General features: G+C 40.2%; 1 protein-coding gene across 7 annotated transcripts in view; it reads right to left on the reverse strand.

The window, feature by feature from the left end:
* The window catches only part of FRS2 (fibroblast growth factor receptor substrate 2), an 81006-nt gene that overhangs the window by 21885 nt on the left and 41225 nt on the right, over nt 1–17896 (reverse strand). For 4 of the 7 annotated variants that reach the window (XM_073327808.1, XM_073327805.1, XM_073327803.1 and 1 more), the window contains one exon: nt 15073–15150. The exons of the other annotated variants lie outside the window; for them this stretch is intronic. The gene's annotated coding sequence lies outside the window, so the exon portion shown is untranslated. The remainder of the gene's footprint in view (nt 1–15072; nt 15151–17896) is intronic. 7 annotated transcript variants of the gene reach the window in all.

Genomic DNA, 17896 nt, shown 5'->3' on the forward strand with positions numbered 1-17896 from the left:
GCAAACACGGTTAACATGGCTATGTTGTTGCCTCAAAGACATGTGGTAGTCAATGTCAAAGCCTTGCAGCAAGTGAGGATGTATAAATTATTTCTATAATTGCACTAAATTTCCAGTCAAAGTGCTCTTTCAGGGACAACTGCCTAACACCCAACCTGAAGTTTGCCTACTCTAGCTTTTACTGTAACTTAGTGATTTGTAAACTCATGTCCTCCTCACAATCTTCTTTACTAGACTATATAAACTTCACTACCTTTGCCCTCCATGAGTCTCATCTTCCAGTCTTGATATAATTTCATCCTGCCCCTTGCATCCATGCATTATGATACAGTTTTAAATTACACAATCAAATTTTTGCACAAGACCTCCACCTTATTCGATGCACAACGGGGCAGAGTTAAAGTTGAATAGGCGACCTTAAATCTGGCAATTCCTAATTTTTGATTGCTTGACTTTGCAACCTGTTAATTTTGGGGAGAGGGGAGGAAGTAAGTTAAAAACAAAATAAAGTGATTAGTGTGGAAAGGGAAAGAAAAGGAGCCTTCTTTCTCTAGCCCTCACCCTTTGCAAGCTCTCCCATCATCTGGGAGTTAGTTAAGGAGAGTATGGCTCTTCAAATCCAATAGCTACAACATGGCTAGGTCCATTTGCTCTTAGCTTCCAGTTCTGACTGAGCAATGAGTAGTCCTGTGATCATACACACTTTGCCCAATAACTCAATTTTAAGTTCTTGCATTTCAAAACATCTATAAAATATTATTTCAGTCAAAAGACATTGAAAGATACCTTTCCTTCTCTAGCACATTCTTTTACCTCAAGGAAGTCTAGCCCTTTTTTATTTATTTATTTATTTATTTTTTAAACCGTTCCCGCCGGTAGATTTTGTATTCAGTCATGAGAACGGCTGACCACAGCTAAAAGCTAAATATACTTACATCCATCATTTTCACCTAGAGCATTCTAAATGCAACAATTTGGCAGACCACGTCTACTTTTTAACCTTAAAATTAAAGGGCAAACATGCATGTATACACATGTATGTATACACACACAAAATCTAGCTTTCTAATTTATATTTTTCTTCTTTAAGAAGGGGCTTAGCCCTGAGTCCTGAAACTAGAACACAGAACTGTTGTGTTTTTATTTTAATGCTTACCCTAAATTCTAACATTACATATCATATGTATTTGATTTTAAAAAGGTAGAGAAGATAAAGGATAGAGAAATTAAAGTGGTTTTGAACATTAACTTATCTAGCACCAAAAAACAGAGTAGCTAGAGTTATTCCATTGTTCCTGAGATGCATTAATTCATCTTTAGCTTAAAGCTGTGTGTGATGTGTGAGGTTTTTTGTTTGCTGGTTTTTAAACTTAGGATCTCCATTAGGGCCACAAATTTGTGACCAAAGAGTGAAGAGAATGAAGCTAACAAACTATTTTTTCCACTATGTACATTTCTTTAACAGTTAATTTAAGATACTGGATAAACAGAATGTTTTTGAGATCACTAATTTACATTACAGTACATGTTTTAATAATAGAATTAATGCTGGGATACCTGGGTACTAAAATCCAAGAAAATACAAATGTAACAGAACAAGGATCAAATCCTCAGTTTTAATTCTTCCCATTCCTAAATATTATTTCTCAAAATAAGTATCATATTAAAACAGTAAAATGAAAGTCATGGTCTGTCTAAACTCTAAACTAGTTAGCCAACAATGAATTTAATATAATACATTTGTACCAGAGTTGAAAGCAAATATTTAATGCGCAATACCAAAAAAAAGCTTACAAGCACTCTCTGAATGTTACAATTAAGACTTTTCAGTTGCAGTAGTACTACCATGGTCAAAGGCTTCAGAAATACCTAACTGGGTTTTCACAACTGCCTGCTGTCAAACCAAGAAAAAGGACTATAGTCAATTTGGAACTTTATGAAGACATTCTTAAAATAGCAGAAACATTAAAGGTTTCATCCTCAGTAAGTCCAATTTCTGTTTGTCCCCCACTTAAATGCCATAGTTTAATTCTAGGGCCAGCTCATTAAACAAAAAATTTGGAAATTAGTTTAATTTGAAGCTTCAGGATAAATCCTTGAGATTTTGAAGGAGGAAAGTTGAATAACTGGAAAAACATGTTATGTTTGTGATGTGGATTGAACCTGGGAAGAATTCTATTTCATGGCATCCCCTCTGGGCAGTGAATTCAAGTCACGGCCTGCTGGACAGTTACTTCTACTTAAACTGAAATACAACAATCCCTCAAATAATTTTCAAACTCACTTTACAAAACTGCTTTTAGCTACAGAGTAATCTCTGCCATTTAATCACATTTTTATTAAGTGTCTGGTTTGCTCACTTTTCAGGTTAAATTAAGTATGAGACTGTAGCACCATCACAAAGCAGATGACTAAACATATTTTCTGCTCTCAGGTTCTTCTTGGTAAAATCATAACTTGATTTTTAAAACTGGAAATCATTTAAAAATCCTGGGAAACTATGTGGGGGGGAAAAAAAAAAAACACTTGTCAATTATTTAACGGAAGCATTCTGCTGAAAATACCAGTGGTAACACCAGCACCAAATTACAAAAGGGAAAAAACAAAAAAGTGACTGATTATTTTTTCTAAATTCTTGAAACAAGAAAAAAAACAAACAAGCTTTTGAGTCTGCAACCTGTTCAGACTTCAAATTTAGTGTACAGTATTTCAAGTCCCTTCACTGGAAAGGGAAAATTCTTTCTTACCTGTGAGTTTTCTTTTTAGAAACCTCCATGTCAGCTAGTCTTCGTAGTAGGGCAGTCCCCATCTCTATGGCAAGGGGAAGCATACTAAATCTCTTTCGGGAGCGTGGGCTTCGGCACACCTCAGGAAGAACTAATGATCATTCTGGAGATTTTTTTTTTCCAGCTTTGGAAGCTGTATAAAAGTTTCTAAGTGCTAGTCAACACAAACCATTTGCAGCAGAGCCTTTACAAGAAATTTAGGAGTTTCCTGGAAGAATACCCTCATCTGTTTCAAACTTCTTAAGAAAGAAGTGTGTGTGGTGGGGGGAAGGGAAGGAGAATTGGACATTAATCAATTCTCTGAGGGAGGGTCAGACTGCAACATGGAGGTTCCTCAAATGAAAATTCATGGATAAAACAGAATTTTCCCTTTCAGACCCCTCCATGTTGCAGTCTTCATAGTGGGAAGCAGTAAATCATCCCTAGGGAGGGAGGATTCCATTTTCTCCTGTAGAACTGAAAAGGAATTTACAGAACAGGGTACCCCAGTAATCCTTGGTTTCAGAGTAGCAGCTGTGTTAGTCTATCCACAAAAAGAAAAGGAGTACTTGTGGCACCTTAGAGACAAACTTATTTGAGCACAAGCTTTTGTGAGCTACAGCTACCAAATGCTTCAGGATGTCAAGTCTAGTGTCTGAAAAAGCAGATGGAAAACCCTTTAGTAGCCTTACAGATTTCCTTTTAAGATTTCCATCCACAAAAAAAAGTCACTGGTCTTTTCACAGAGTGCATAGAAAGAAAAGGAGAAGAGCTTTGAATGTCTCTGCTATGAATATCTTTACCTGTAGGCTCTGTTCATGTCTAACTTATGCATTTCTACTTCCCTAGGATGTCTGGATTCAACCAGAAGGGCAACATAAAACTTCCTATTATATAAGAAAGATTGTAGTCACCTTGGGGATGGAGGGCTGGCTAATTCACAGAACTACCATGTTTGAGAGAAAGTATAAGTCAGGTTTCATCGAGAGCCTGCCAAAAACAAACACTGTTCGACAAGAAAGTGGTGAATAAGCAAGATACTTTCAGTGAGAAGGGAAAAGCACCTGCAAGACTGAAAGGTAGTTCTATTCGAACTTGTAGGACATAGATCAAGATCATGCCAAGAACCTGCATATTGCCAGAGGACTGATAAGAGTGGCAGCTGTCAGGAATCTATTACATGGCAATAATGAGAAATTCTTATGCATTTCTTACAGTGCGATATACCAACAGAAACTGACTTGTCTTTCTAAAACAGTGGTCCCCAAACTGTGGGGCTCACCCCCCTAGAAGGGCATGGAGGAACATTCAGGGATCACAGTGAGGCCTAGGGCCAGCCCCCATGGGGGGCAGGGAGGGAGTGCCACCCAGCCCCTCTTTATCCCCAGCTCTGCTCCAGTCCTGGTCTCCGACCACCACAGTTCCCCAATCCTGGCTCCGCTCCTGACCCCAGCCGGGGCTCCCCTTACCCTTGTCTGTGCCCTTCTCTCCTCCCCCGCTCCCTCCCCGGGAGAAGTGGCCTCAGCTTGGGGGGGCAACAGGAGTCAGGGGGGCAACCATGAAAAGTTTGGGGACCACTGTTCTAAAACAAAAAAGTGTTGCCCTTGACATCCATGGTCAGGGTGTCTTGCAAAAAAAACCACTGTGTCCTTTGCATCATCTGACCTTCCCTGATATGTATCCCTTGTAACACCAATATATAATCATCATGTGATACATAGACATCATTTGTGAATTTCCTCCGAGATGCTAGGAGAATGGTTTTTTGCACTGCTGTTGTAGCCACACTGGTTCCAGGACATTAGAGAGACAAAGTAGGTGAGGTAGTATCTTTTATTGGGCTAACTTTTGTTGGTGAAAAAGAAACTTTTGAGCTACACAGAGTTCTTCTTCAGGTCATCTTCCCAGGTGTAACCAAGGCTGATGGAAGCCAGAGAGTGGCAGTGGTATAACAAGCAGGCTACTGGAATCAGAGCGCTGAACCAGAGTTCCTTAACACAGCTACTCAGTGCATGCTTGTATGCTGGCTGGAAACACCCTGTCAAGAGAGCTACAGCAGACATTAAACTGATAAGAACAGATATTAGTTTAGGAGATAATGTTTGTACTTCACGGTCCAAGAGACACAGACAAGGTTTTTCATCTCAGGGCCAAAAGCCTAAAAACATCAAGATGCTTGATCACAGCCTTTGATAAGCCAAGAGACTACCTATGCTTGATCTTAGCTCTGAGGAGCTGAGAAGCAGGAAGGCATTTTGAGGCACTAACAGGGCAGACAGTGACAACTCCTCACTGGGCTGGACTGCACCCCAGAATGTGACTTGAATTCTGTGTAGCTTGAAAGCTTGTGTCTTTCACCAACAGAAGTTGATTCAATAAAAGATATTACCTCACCCACCTTATCTCTCTAGGAGAATGTTTATCAACTTCTTAGAATGAGCACCTGTAATTCTTTCCTATCTGTTTCCCAGCTGACTGATTAGGCAGCACTGGACATTTGTTCAAGATGGGTCCCTGTTGCAGTATTGGGTGGGAAGGGCAGGGGTGGGATCTGAGACGAGGTTCCAATGGGTCAGGTCTAAGAACCAAGCCGTGAGGCTTAATGAGGTGTAATCACTATAGTCTGCTCCTTCACAATCTGTGTTACCATTTTGATCCTCAGTGGCTGCAGGGAGTTGGGGTTAGGAAGAAAACAAAAAAAAGGAGACTTTTAGCCCACTTTCAAAGATATGGGGACCACAGCCTCCGCTTGTGAGTGTGCATCTCACATGGTACCTCTTGGCTTTCCAAATGGAGTTGGATGCAAACGGATTCACAAATAGGCTTTAAGTCTGACCCATGAGGCACAGAAAGGCTAGCTGTTGTAAACTGCATTCCTTTGGTTCTAAGTTCATCTTCAGATGCTAACTTTCCTTCTTTGTGTAGAACCATGGTGGGAGGGAAGGAGAGCAAGCGAGCATGCACGCTTGTTTCTGCCAAGGGCACAAGCAAGAATATTTCTCCCAGCAGGGCTGAAGATCTTCAGCCTTTGCAGGCACATACAGACTGTTTCCAAAGAATCAAAAATGCTGGAAATGCAGGTGTATGCTTGACGGCTCACAGAACGAGACAGGTTATACTCTATATCTCGTCTCTGGGCTATATCCCTCTCCCAAGTCAATGAGGGGTCCAGCTATGTTCCCTTTACATGGGATCTGCTATCTGTGCAGATGACAAGTTCCTCCAGACTCAACATCAGGCAGCCGTTAAATAATATTAAGAATGAGTTCATTGAGATACCAATACTGGATCTGGACCAAGAACTTTATATACTATTTTGCTGCAATTGCTGGCTGGAAGCAAAGCAAGAATTGTGCCAGGCATACGCACAAGACCAACTAGCCCAGGAGCTGAGTCAGATTTTTCCTATGAGAAATGTGCTAATGTTTGGCAAATAAGACACTATTTTCTTTTCTCTCCCTCCTGCCTCCCCGAAATAAAGAGATTGTCCCGGACAATAACTTAGATGCTGGAGTTTTATGAGGGCTGTAATTGGCTCTTCAAACCTGTTTGCTCAAAGCCATGTTTCTGATGGCTTTTTAGCAATGGTTGCTGGGTCCAGTGTAATATGACAAGAAGGCTGTCCAGACAAGGGTAAACATGTATCCCTTTCACTTGAAGGAAGGGATGAATTGTGAATATCCATGTAGACGTTACGAGTCCAAAAAGGGAATACTTTGTTGTAGCAGAGACTAAGTATCTCTGGGTGAGTCTCCCCAATCACATCTTCAGTAGATCTCTGGGAGCTTTATTTTCACATTCCAAAGTCTTGGAAAGAAAATGCTGCAATGATGGATTTTAGTATTTCTAACTGGAATATATGATCTCCTTCTGGACTTTCTGAGGAACCAGAGATCTAAAATTTGTACCACAAAGAATCTTTTACTTCTTCCAAAATATTCATCTCTCACAGAACTGGTTCTTATTGTTTCAATGTGTGGGAGATGGACTATGCACGCTTCATCTTCTGATGCTATAAAGGTTCTTGCTGATAGTGCGGATTTATTTTAATTTACTGTGAGTAAAGGATAAACTTCTCCCTAGGACAATAAGTGAGTTCTACTGAATATCCTTCCCTGATTATCTCAAGCTCCTATTCTCTGGAGGTGATTCACTTCTAGATCAGGGCCCACCCTGAAGCATCCCTGCTCAGGGGAGGGAGTTCTTCCCAAAATTGGGAAACCCAAAAAATAAGAAGCTTTGAAGGCTGGATGGTTTTCCAGAGAATCCCAGTCTTGGTCTTCCAAGTCCACGAGAGAGAACGACCGCTTCCCAATTTGTAATATCCATGCTGGAATCTGGAGGAGGATTGGCTTCAAAGGAAATACCTGCTGAAATAAGGTAATTTGAAGTGTCTCTCACTGGCAAGGACTTAACCCCTTGTCTAAAGTCTCAGCGTCTGCTTTGCTTCTATGCTCCCAAAATGCTTACAACAAGATATTTGGAAGGGTATCAGAGTTTAGCCTGTAATTCCAGTTTCTTCAAGTGCAGCCATAGCTGCCCCCGGGACACAACTTTGAAGCTTTGAATGTTCAGCAAGTTAAAGACATAAGGTGGATGACGTAATCTCTTTTATTGGACCAACTTCTGTTGGTGAGAGAGACAAAATTTCGAGCTTACACAGAGCTTCAGACCAATAAAAAGATATTACCTCACCTACCTTGTCTCTCTAATATCCTGGGACCAACATGGCTACAACATTACATACAGCAAGTCAGAATCAGGTGAAGCATCAGTCCTAAAAAAGCTAATAAAGAAATCTAGTTTAGAATAGATTGTTTTTCTTTTTCCCCTGCATGCTCACAAGCTGCTAACAGTTAAGCATAGACCTCCACAATAAGACTACACCCAGACGCTCAGGCTGAGACTACTGTATCCAAGTTTAGTCTGAGTGATTTTATTCTCATCTGTGGGTTTAGCAAGATTACTCTCTTCAACTGGTATGATTATGCCCTTTAACAAAGTCACAACAGGCTTAACCTTAGGCAGACTAATGAAGACTTTAGGTAGGGAATTGCCACTCCATCTTAAAATCACACCCTCAAATAAGGGGATGAACAACATGGCTCTTCAACTTTGCAAGTTATTTTGTTTGTTTCATTTTCTAAAAATCCATAAGCACTTGTGAAGTTAGATCCTCTCCCTGTGCAATTTGTGCTTAACTATGGAAAGCTTAGTCAGTCTGAGCATCTTGCTCAAAAGCCTCAACTTTAGAGATTTCTCCTAGAGACCTAGATGGGACACTCATGAGACGTGTTACGACTTTGCGGTTTCCTTTTAAGATCTGATTGTGAGAAACACTCTTCACCAGACCTTGGATCAAACCTTCAAGAGAAGTGGGGAGAAGCCCTCTGAGGGGGAAAGTGCGTTATCAGAGAGATTGAAAGGACAGTCTGCAGGCATATATCCCTCATTTCTCTACAAGGAAAAAAGAGTAGCCACTTTATGACCTCCTGTGTGAATTCTGGAGGATAGAAGGGGAGATATAGCAGGCTCATCTCCCAAGGAGGGAATTCAAATCATTTTACCCTGTGCTCCTTGCTGCTGGGTCCAAGCTAAGCAAGAACCGACTGCACAGAATGAGGTGTGAGCTGAAGCCACTGGAGACAAGGGACCCGTTGGTATCAGGGAGGCGACAGGAAATGAGACAGCTGTGGCCTTGCAAGTAAAATAGCTTGTGTGAAAGGGGAGATGCTTTGTAGCCTTCTCAGCCATCTCACAGTCCACACCTACTAACTGGCTTGAAACAGGAATTTCATCCTCCTGATTGTCATGGGGTGAGACCATGCCTTACCCCAAGATTCAGGAGTCTCCAGTGAAAACTCTCAGCCTTCAGGACAAGCAGAAAAGAAAAGGGATCCCATATTTTGGGGAAGGGGAAAAACTTACCCCCAAGTTTGACACTGATTCTGGCCTGGTCTCCATGAAAGAAGCTTCCATGCAGTCTGCTCAACTGTCTTGACATGGCCTTGGCCACGTGCTTGCTGGGAGCTGAATTCCTGTGGCCTGCTGTCTGCCATTTCTGGAGAGGGTGAGAAGGCGAGGTGCTGTTCTCCAAACCCTCCTCAGAAAGCCAACCTAATTTTTTTTTTTAAGTTTAGTCTTTTTGAGGAAAAGCCTCAGAGCCATTGAAGAATTTGAGACACACTTGTTGATAATCTTTTAAGAATCCTGCAGAAGCTTCTGCAATAATCTCATGTGCACGCAGCTTGTAGGCAGACAACTCTGGAGCTCAGCCTTAGAGCAAAGGCTCTAGTTGTCATGGAGATGGTGAACACCCCACTTTGAAAAATGATATGGAGGGGCCCGAGAATGGACCATTTTTAATACTTAATATTTAACTCTATTATTGAGAACTCAAATTAGCATAGCTCTAAAAATGACAACCCTATTGCTGCTTGGACACTGCCTCTTATAGAACTCTTTTAAAGACCAGTATGTTGAAAAAAGGGCTTATTCTCTGCCAAACAATTCCTGCATAAAATATTCTTAAATGTAGGTATCTTATGCATGAAAACATTACATTATAGTCCTTGCCCCCTTTTTAGTCCCCTCCCCCATTCCTCTTCAAGAACTAACCTTACATGGGGAAAAAAAAAAAAAGAGGGAAGAAAGTGGATTCCTTATTTCAACTAGAAAGCAACAGAAGTACCAACTCAAGAATTCTATTCACACTACTTCCCTATTAAAAAAAAGAAAAAGGTGTGCGTGCGAGTGCATCTTATCCTAGACCTCAGACAATTAGAATTAATTCACCAGCTCAAATTCAGAATGTTGACACTAGCTTCCATAATCAACTCTTTGGAAGCAGAATTGGTTTTCTGCTCTTAACCTTCAGGAAACTTATTTTCAAGTAGTGATTCACCCAGCCCTCAGAATACATCAGTGGTTCTCAATTAATTTACCATTGTGGGCCTCATCCAATACTACCTGTATGGCTCTGAGGACGTCACATGGGCCACAGCTGTGTGCTGATTCGGCTGCAGGTTTGGAACATCTCTTCAGTTCAACCACTATCACTACCGTCTGTCTACAACCTAAGAGTTTTCACAAGATATCTGATGGTAGTAGCAGCACATCCAAGATGACAAGAAATACACTTCTACCGTACTTGGATGATTGGCTTCGGAGAGTGAAATCCCCACTGTTGTCCCACCTTAACGAGCTTCTCATATACTTCTAAAATCAGTTTTCTAACAGTAAACTAGCTGTGATCTCAAGAATATGGAATCTCACATCACTAACAGCAACATTTACTGATTCAAATCACCACTAGCTGACTTCCTACAACACAGTAATTAAATTTGAGAGCAAGAGGTTTTTTGTTTTGGCTTTGGATTATGTAATAGGTCATGCCTAAAAAAAAAGATTTTTTTTTAAATTATCTAGAGGTTAGTTACATTGTAATTGATTTTCCTTCAGTTTTGACATCTCTTGTTTTCATCCACAACTGTCGTAGACTTTTTAGTCATTAAGATTACTTGCTATTTGTTTAGTTACATCCCTTTTACTGAACCTTGTTTAACACCAAATTCTTTTGTGTTGCAAAAATACTTAAGTAGCATATAAGGAGTGTATTTTATAAAAGTCAACCTACATACTTAATGAAAAATACTTGAGTACTGGGTGCTCTCACAGAGCTAAGGAAAAAATGTGTTTTTAAAGGATTGAGTTAATGAGTTATGAAATCCGCATTTCAAACATTCCCCTTTTAAGGTACATTCAGTTTGCCACAACAGTTGCCATATTATACATGGAACAAATTTACAGTTGCACAATTTGCACAGACTACATCTTTCTTTATCCCAGGGTAGCCTTGTAGCAGCACCACATGATCGCATGACCATAAACTCAGTTGCAATTCCCTGTCCATGGGGCTTCTCCAGAGCTTCCAGTTTGTTCAGTATGCAACAGCACACATTTATTTTCAGTATTTTACACCAGTCCTGCCTTCTTTACATTGCCCTAAGTTGACGGATGGACTATAAACTGACAATGTTGGTTTTTCAAACTTTTAATGCTATAGGCCCAAGCTATATTAGACGCGGAGGCCTCATTTTGACAGGTGTCTGCAGTCATACACCAATAGCCTTTCAGTGAACCATCTTTGCATCTCAGGTTGGTAAAACAAACATGCCTTTACTGAGGAGGGTTCCAGAGTATGGAATCTACTATACCCTGAAATTCAACCCAGTACTTACTTCACTTTTTTTTTTAAATGCCTAAAATATTTTTATCTGACTGCAAATAGTGTAAGTTGTCATCTCCTCCCTTAGAAAAGAACAATCATAGTTGGCCCCACATCTGTTATATTTCTCTCATTCCTTTCCCTCCAGCAACTTTTAATTGCCTTATTTGCTTTTTATTTGTTTGACTATTATGATAGTGGTTAACATTGTCTTTACTTGGAACCCCAACTTTATGAAACCTAGATGGGACAGATTTATACCCAGAGTCCATGTGCTTTAAGGACCCTCTTACCAAAAACAGCCCAATGAAAAAAAGTGCAAACTCTGTAGTGTCTGGAGAAAATACAGCCAGGCTTCTATGTAATTTAAAATAAATCTTGTAATTTTCCTGACTCCCACCAAAATCACTGTTCCACTGTGGCATTTATCAATATTCAGTGAAACGCAGGGTTTCCACTGAAATACTGACACCTCAAAGAAGGTCTGCAAAATGAGGGGCTGTACTGTGTGACTACATTATGTCAGATTCCTGCTATATAATGCAGCAGATAGGCTGCATGGGAATCCACTCAGTTCTCTGGGCGAGAAACTAGTGTTCTAAATGCGGACGTTTTTGGGTGGCCTATACAGAACACAGATGCATGTTCAGATAGAACTGGAAAGCCCTCCAGACACTAAGTTAGTGTCAGCAATTGGATAGACGGAAACAGATGGGAAACCTACCATATAGAAAAAAATGCTATTGAGTAAAACAAAGGGAGCAGCCTTTAAGAAGCACCTTATTCCCTCCAGAAGATAAGGTGACAATGCAATCAACCCTCTGAACTTAGTTGATGTCTATCTTACTTGTTGGCACTAGATTCTTTCTCTAGGCTTCAGCTGAATAATTTAGTAGTAGACACTGTGGTAGAATAAAATGTGAAAGAAAAGAAGGACCATTGGTTGCTCAGATGTGGCAAATCCTATTAAGCCTAGTATCCTATTTAGACTTAAGTAGTTCTTACTTTGACCTTTGTCTTTTTTCTGGCTCGAGTGGCTTCCTAGAACAGAGGTGGGCAAACTATGGCCCGCGGGCCCGTCCTGCCCGGCCCTTGAGCTCCCAGCCCCGCCGCTGCTGTCCCTCCTCCCCCGTAGCCTCAGCTCGTCACGCTGCCAGCGCTCTGGCCCGCCACTCCTCTGGGCAGCGCAGCTGGCTCCGGCTGGGCGGCGATCTCCTACTGCTCTGAGCAGCATGTGAAGGTTGCGGGGGGGTGGGTGGGGGGGGGGTTGGATGGGGCAGAGGTTCTGGGGCAGTCAGAGGACAGGGGGCGGTTGGATAGGCGTGGGAGTCCCGGAGGGCCTGTCAGGAGACTGGGGGGGTGGATAGGGGTAGAGGCAGTCAGGAGACGGGGGGGAATGGGTTGGATTGGGGCGGGGGGGTGGCCAGGCTGTTTGGGGAGGCAAAGTCTTCCCTACCCAGCCCTCCATATAGTTTTGCAACCCCAATGTGGCCCTCAGGCCAAAAAGTTTGCCCACCTCTGTCCTAGAATGATGCCAAATTCTTTAGATTATTTTCTACAATTTGTGGTGTAGAAGTCTGAAAAAACAACAGTATCGATTTAGAGTCCATTCACCACTTTAGGGCAATATAAAGGCGGCAGGTCTGGTGTAAAATGCTGAAAATAGGTAAGTGCTGTCACATACTGCACAAGCTGCAAGCTCCGGAGAAGCCCTGTGTAAAGGGGACTGCAATTGAGTTCACGGTCATGAGAGCATGTGTTGCTGCTATGAGGTTATCTTGGGATAAGGCATCACATGCAACATCTCTTCTGTATCAAAATTTTGCTTCAAACCAGTAATTGCTGGCTGTGCAGGCAAGCCTCTTGGAGCTGGCCCACAGGGGTGAACTTCTTAAGAATTAATGAGGAAAAACCAGATTTGCGCTTATTAGCCCAGACTGGAAAATTCACTAGGAGTCTGGAAATAGAACAGAGAAAAAGTAACAGGTTTCAGAGGAGGAAACTTCTCCCATGGAAACAGAGTAGTTTAAAAAGACAGAAACCCTTGAAAGAAGATTCAGAAGGGTCATGATGTTCTTTCCCATACATCCCCACGTATGCAGCCTTTCTTCAAATTAACTGTTTCTTCAAGATGTCTTGCTGAGTCCTTGCCTTGCATTCTCCAGCACATGAAGATCTAACAGCAACTAGCTTCCCATTTTGTCTACTTGAGAGACAGTAGGGGCATTTTAACAGTTAAGAAAGCTGAGTTGGGTCACTGAGCATAATCCTGCACTTTCATCTATCTAGCATCAGTCATAACAAAAAGAGAACAAGTACTTGAGGGGAAAAAAGCAGTGTTGCCAATATCAAACTAAAACAGACCAAAAACTACAGCGAAGGAGATGCAAGTGGGAAGTAACGGTACTGGAAAATTGTTTTGATTGGAGCTGTGGCCTGAATATGAAAGGTGAATAAAATCTACAATCCTGAATGGTGGAGCTGAAGGTATTAAAAAAAGTGTATTTTATATATTTGTCTATGATAAGTGTTTAAGTATAAGAATTTTTTTATAATTAAATTAAATACATTCACAGACTAATTATTCAAATTATGTTGAATTTAGACTGCTTTTCTCTCTACCCCTTGCCCAAAACAAAACCATGACATTTTTATGATAAAACTACAATGAATCTGACTCCTAGAAAAACAAAATTATTGTAACCACACACAAGTGCCAGCACACAGAATTGTAGTTTCTACATACCGCCCACACAGCACTTTTTGAACATGTGATTAGGAGGGCTGATGCATGATCACACTAAATTCCTTCCCTCAGCTCACACATCAAGAACTTGCCGTCTCAGCTGCATTCTTCTTCAAACAGCCACTGTAACCTTAGCAACCCTCTGCTCCTAATATGGACAGCTGGTCCATTTAGAGTCAGCCCTAGTTGGCAACGAAAATGGTTGTTCCCTCAAATTCGGAAGAGCTTGTCCTCTTAATTCCCAAACTACTAATCACAGGGGTTGATTTAAAATTTTGAAACTTGATTAGCACTTTTGTTCAGTTCCAGAGATTTGTGCAGCATTTCAATCTGTTTGAGCTAAAAAAACCTGAGGAGTTATTTCCTATGTATTTTTCAAACATTGTTAATCAAAGTAAGTGTCATAGTACATAAAACACAGTTTGAGAAAATATTTGGGGGAGGGAAGTAAAGAGAACAGACTAAGCTGTAAGGAAAGATCTCTGAAGATCCTACTGTAAAAATAAACTGAAAATCTTGATGTGCCAGTATATTAAATTGTAAAGCTGCAAACACCCAAAGCATTTTTCTCAAAGCTGAAAATAATGATTTTAGTAACCTGCAAGAAGCTATCTACATTTTTGTTCCGTAACTATTCCTGATTAACGACCATTTACAAACACATACTTAACCCATGCAAGAGCAATCACTCGGAAGATGCCTTTGTGCTCTTGTATTCTTGTTAAAAAAAAAAAAGGGGGGGGGGGGGAGGGTCTCAAGGGGTTGGTATAGGAGTGTGTGGCGAACTGGCCATTGATGACAAAATTTAAGATTAATCTCAAAATACTTCAGGATTAATAAAAACCAAGATTTGTGCACAGCTGAACTTATCAAATATATGACATCTCTTTCATAAGATCTCTCTTACGATTCTTTTTTCCACTCAAAGCGTAACATTTACTCCCTTAATTCTACCACAGGGAATATATACATCAAGTAAGGTAAATACATTCTGGCATATCTTCAGGTGGTAAAAGAGGTAACCATTCTTTTCATTTCAGAATTCCAAGGATTTGAGAGGAGAACTGGATATGAATTTTTCTATTCAATAGCAACGCAGAAGTTCCTCTATGTTAAACACAATTTTCAATCTTCACCAGTCTATTTGTTTAAAATTTTACTTAAATACACAGAGTTTCTATTAAAGTCCTCAGATGACAGCACTCACTCATTTATTCCATCATACTTCAGTACAACATAGGCAATATACTACAGGACAATTTTCAAAGGCCACGGCTTCCCCAGTGGCACAGCACCTTGATTCTGGACTTTATTAATCTACTCTTCTGATTTACCTTGCATTCTATCAAGTTCAGCAGCAATTCAAACACCTTCAGCAGCAACAAACTTTCCATCATTCATCTGTCATCCACCTTGAAAACAGGCAAGAGTTCAAAACAAAATTTAAAAATAGAAATGACTTGGGTAAAATATGCAATAGTAAAAGACAAGGATTACATTAAAAAGGATATACTTCGAACAGCTAGATAAGGATAAGATTAAATATAAAAGTAGAAAATGGCAAGACAAATACTAAGACGGGTCAAGACTTAAAAACTCATTAAAAAAAAGACTATATATAAAGTGTCTCACTGTAAAGCCCAGCCCCCAAATAATTTGTATGGCTCTTTTATGCACCTTCTATTTTTCAGATCCTTTTTAAAATGTAGACACCAGAACTGGACACAGGACCCTACAGCTACTCACATTTATCCACCCAGAGACCACATGTGGAGTCCCCATTTACTTCCTCAGTACAGGACTGGGGAAATAACTACTTGCAGATTGGAGTCCTGTGTTTGTAAAGCACCTAGCACAGTGAGACCCTGATCCTGAATGCAGTTTTTGGATGGTACCACAATACAAATCATAAAAATTAAATGGGATAAAAATAGAAATAATTAAAATAAATCCTATATATGAAGCAGGAAATCTAAATTAATCTTAATGACAAGTTTGTTGTGAGAACTGGGGGAACATGCACAACAAAATTTATAAAATATAATCAATTCATTCCTGTTATTTGATTACACCATTGTAGGCTGCTGGACTGGTCCATCCTCTATGTGAGCCAGGGGACATCAACTCCAAGAGGATTTTGAGCTGTTTAAGCCACACTATTGTCCCAGTAGTTAGACACAGAAGAGACCCAATTAGGTCATGTAGCCCATCCCTCCTTTGTAGCGTAGGATTGTTCTATGCATTCTGTTTTTCAGTCCTCTGTACGCCTAGTTTTAACAGTCTCAATGATCTTTCCACAACTTATTTTGGGAGACTTTTCCATAATCAAATACATCTTTCTGTTAGGAAGGTTTTTCCTAATATTCTGTCTAAATTTTCTTTTGCTTAATTTAGTCACACTATGCCCTGTTCCACTCCTTTGTGCCACTCTGAACAATTTACTCTTTTTTCTTGGTGTTCACATCTTCAAGATACTTATAGACCAATATGTCCAGGTCCACCCCATCTGATATAATTATTTAGCCAGTCCACACCCGTGTAAACTATTTTAATCTTAATTCATAGAACAATCCCTCCAGACCCCTAATCACTGTATTAGTCTCCTCTGAATTCTTGTCAGTTTAAACTATATCTTTCTGAAAGAAGAGGCCAGAAGAGAAACCTCAATGTTGGCTTTTGAGGTTTGTTTGACCAAGGAAGCACTATTAAAATTATTTTAGTTTTGGAAATTCTTGGTCCTCTTCAAATATAACATGATAATTTATATGTAAAGTGCAACATTTTCTCCTTGGAGCTCATGCATCAGGACACAGTGGCTGGTTTAGGTGAATACCTGAAAGAAATAAAGAACTATGTATATGCTGAAGTAATCTACCAGCTAATTCAAGCTACCTAGATATTTTTATGACCTCAATTTTTTTTTCATTTCCCCCATCTGCAGTGAAAGACAATCCTAAATATACCAAAACCATCCAGTTAAAGGTCAACCAACAGAGAATGCTGGTGAGGAAATTAAGACCTTCCTTACACAGGAAAATTTTACCAGGGAAAACAAATGCAGTTAAATAGCTTGTATCCCTGTATGGACAGTATTATTCTGGTATCAGAATTTCTCTTTTCAGTTTAGCTTAAACCCTTTCCCAAGCAAACAACTAAACTGAAAAAAGCCACTCATACGCCAGAAGATGATTATCCACACAAAGGATGATACCAGTATAGGTATATCCGTTTAAATTCAAACCTTAGGTTATAAAGGGGAAAAAAAAACAAAAACATCTTCCTGGCATAGACGAGGGTTGACATATGCTGACTTCCTGGAAGTAAGTTTTAAGAAGGGATAAGGAGAATAAGCTTTTGGCAGACTGTTCCCAGTATAGGGATAGCAGAAATGAACCCATAAAATCAAAGGAGTGGGAGAAAGAAAAGAAGGAAGCAGTGAGCAAAATACAGGGAGGAGGAAGTTATAGTGGAGGTTTACGTGAAGACAAGGAGCATGAATATTCTGCAGTAAGAGAGGCAGTGATAGGATTCAAGTAGTGAGCGCCATGGCTGGAGAAAGGGAAGTAGTATATTATACTTCAGAAGCCGTATTTTAGGTAAACTGTGAGGGAGGAGAGAAAGAAGTAGGGAAAATGGAGGAGGTTACATCTATCAGGGCAAAACAATGGAGCCTAAATTATTGGGGGGGGGGGGGGGAGAAGAAATGGCCTGCAAAGACTTAAAGAGTGAGTTAGCTCTCCAATACTTTTACGTCAGATGCCTCCCAAACTTGAGCCCACAGCCCAGGCAGATTCTCCAAGGCCACTTGAGTGCCAAATCTCATAATAAAAGTGGCATGAAAAGACTTATTTTTTATATTTTAATGGATGAATATTACTCATCCAAACATTTTTATAAAAATTCTTTAAACTTTGTTTTAATTTTTTGAGCAGAGTCTGCACAGTCTTTTAAAACCACAGTAGATCTTTGGTTTTTTAAATGTTAGTTCTACCCTCTTATTAGAAGATTCAGTAAATGCAGCAGAATTTACCAAAAATAAGGCAGTGTAATTTTGGTATGTACTATAAAAAAACCCAAATATCTATGAATTCTTTCAGCATGTTACCCTTCTCTTTCCTTCCATCCATTGGTTCCCCCTCCGTCTGCCAATTGAGAGCC

The sequence above is a fragment of the Lepidochelys kempii genome, chromosome 1 (assembly GCF_965140265.1).
Source record: "Lepidochelys kempii isolate rLepKem1 chromosome 1, rLepKem1.hap2, whole genome shotgun sequence".
Classification (NCBI taxonomy): Eukaryota; Metazoa; Chordata; order Testudines; family Cheloniidae; genus Lepidochelys; species Lepidochelys kempii.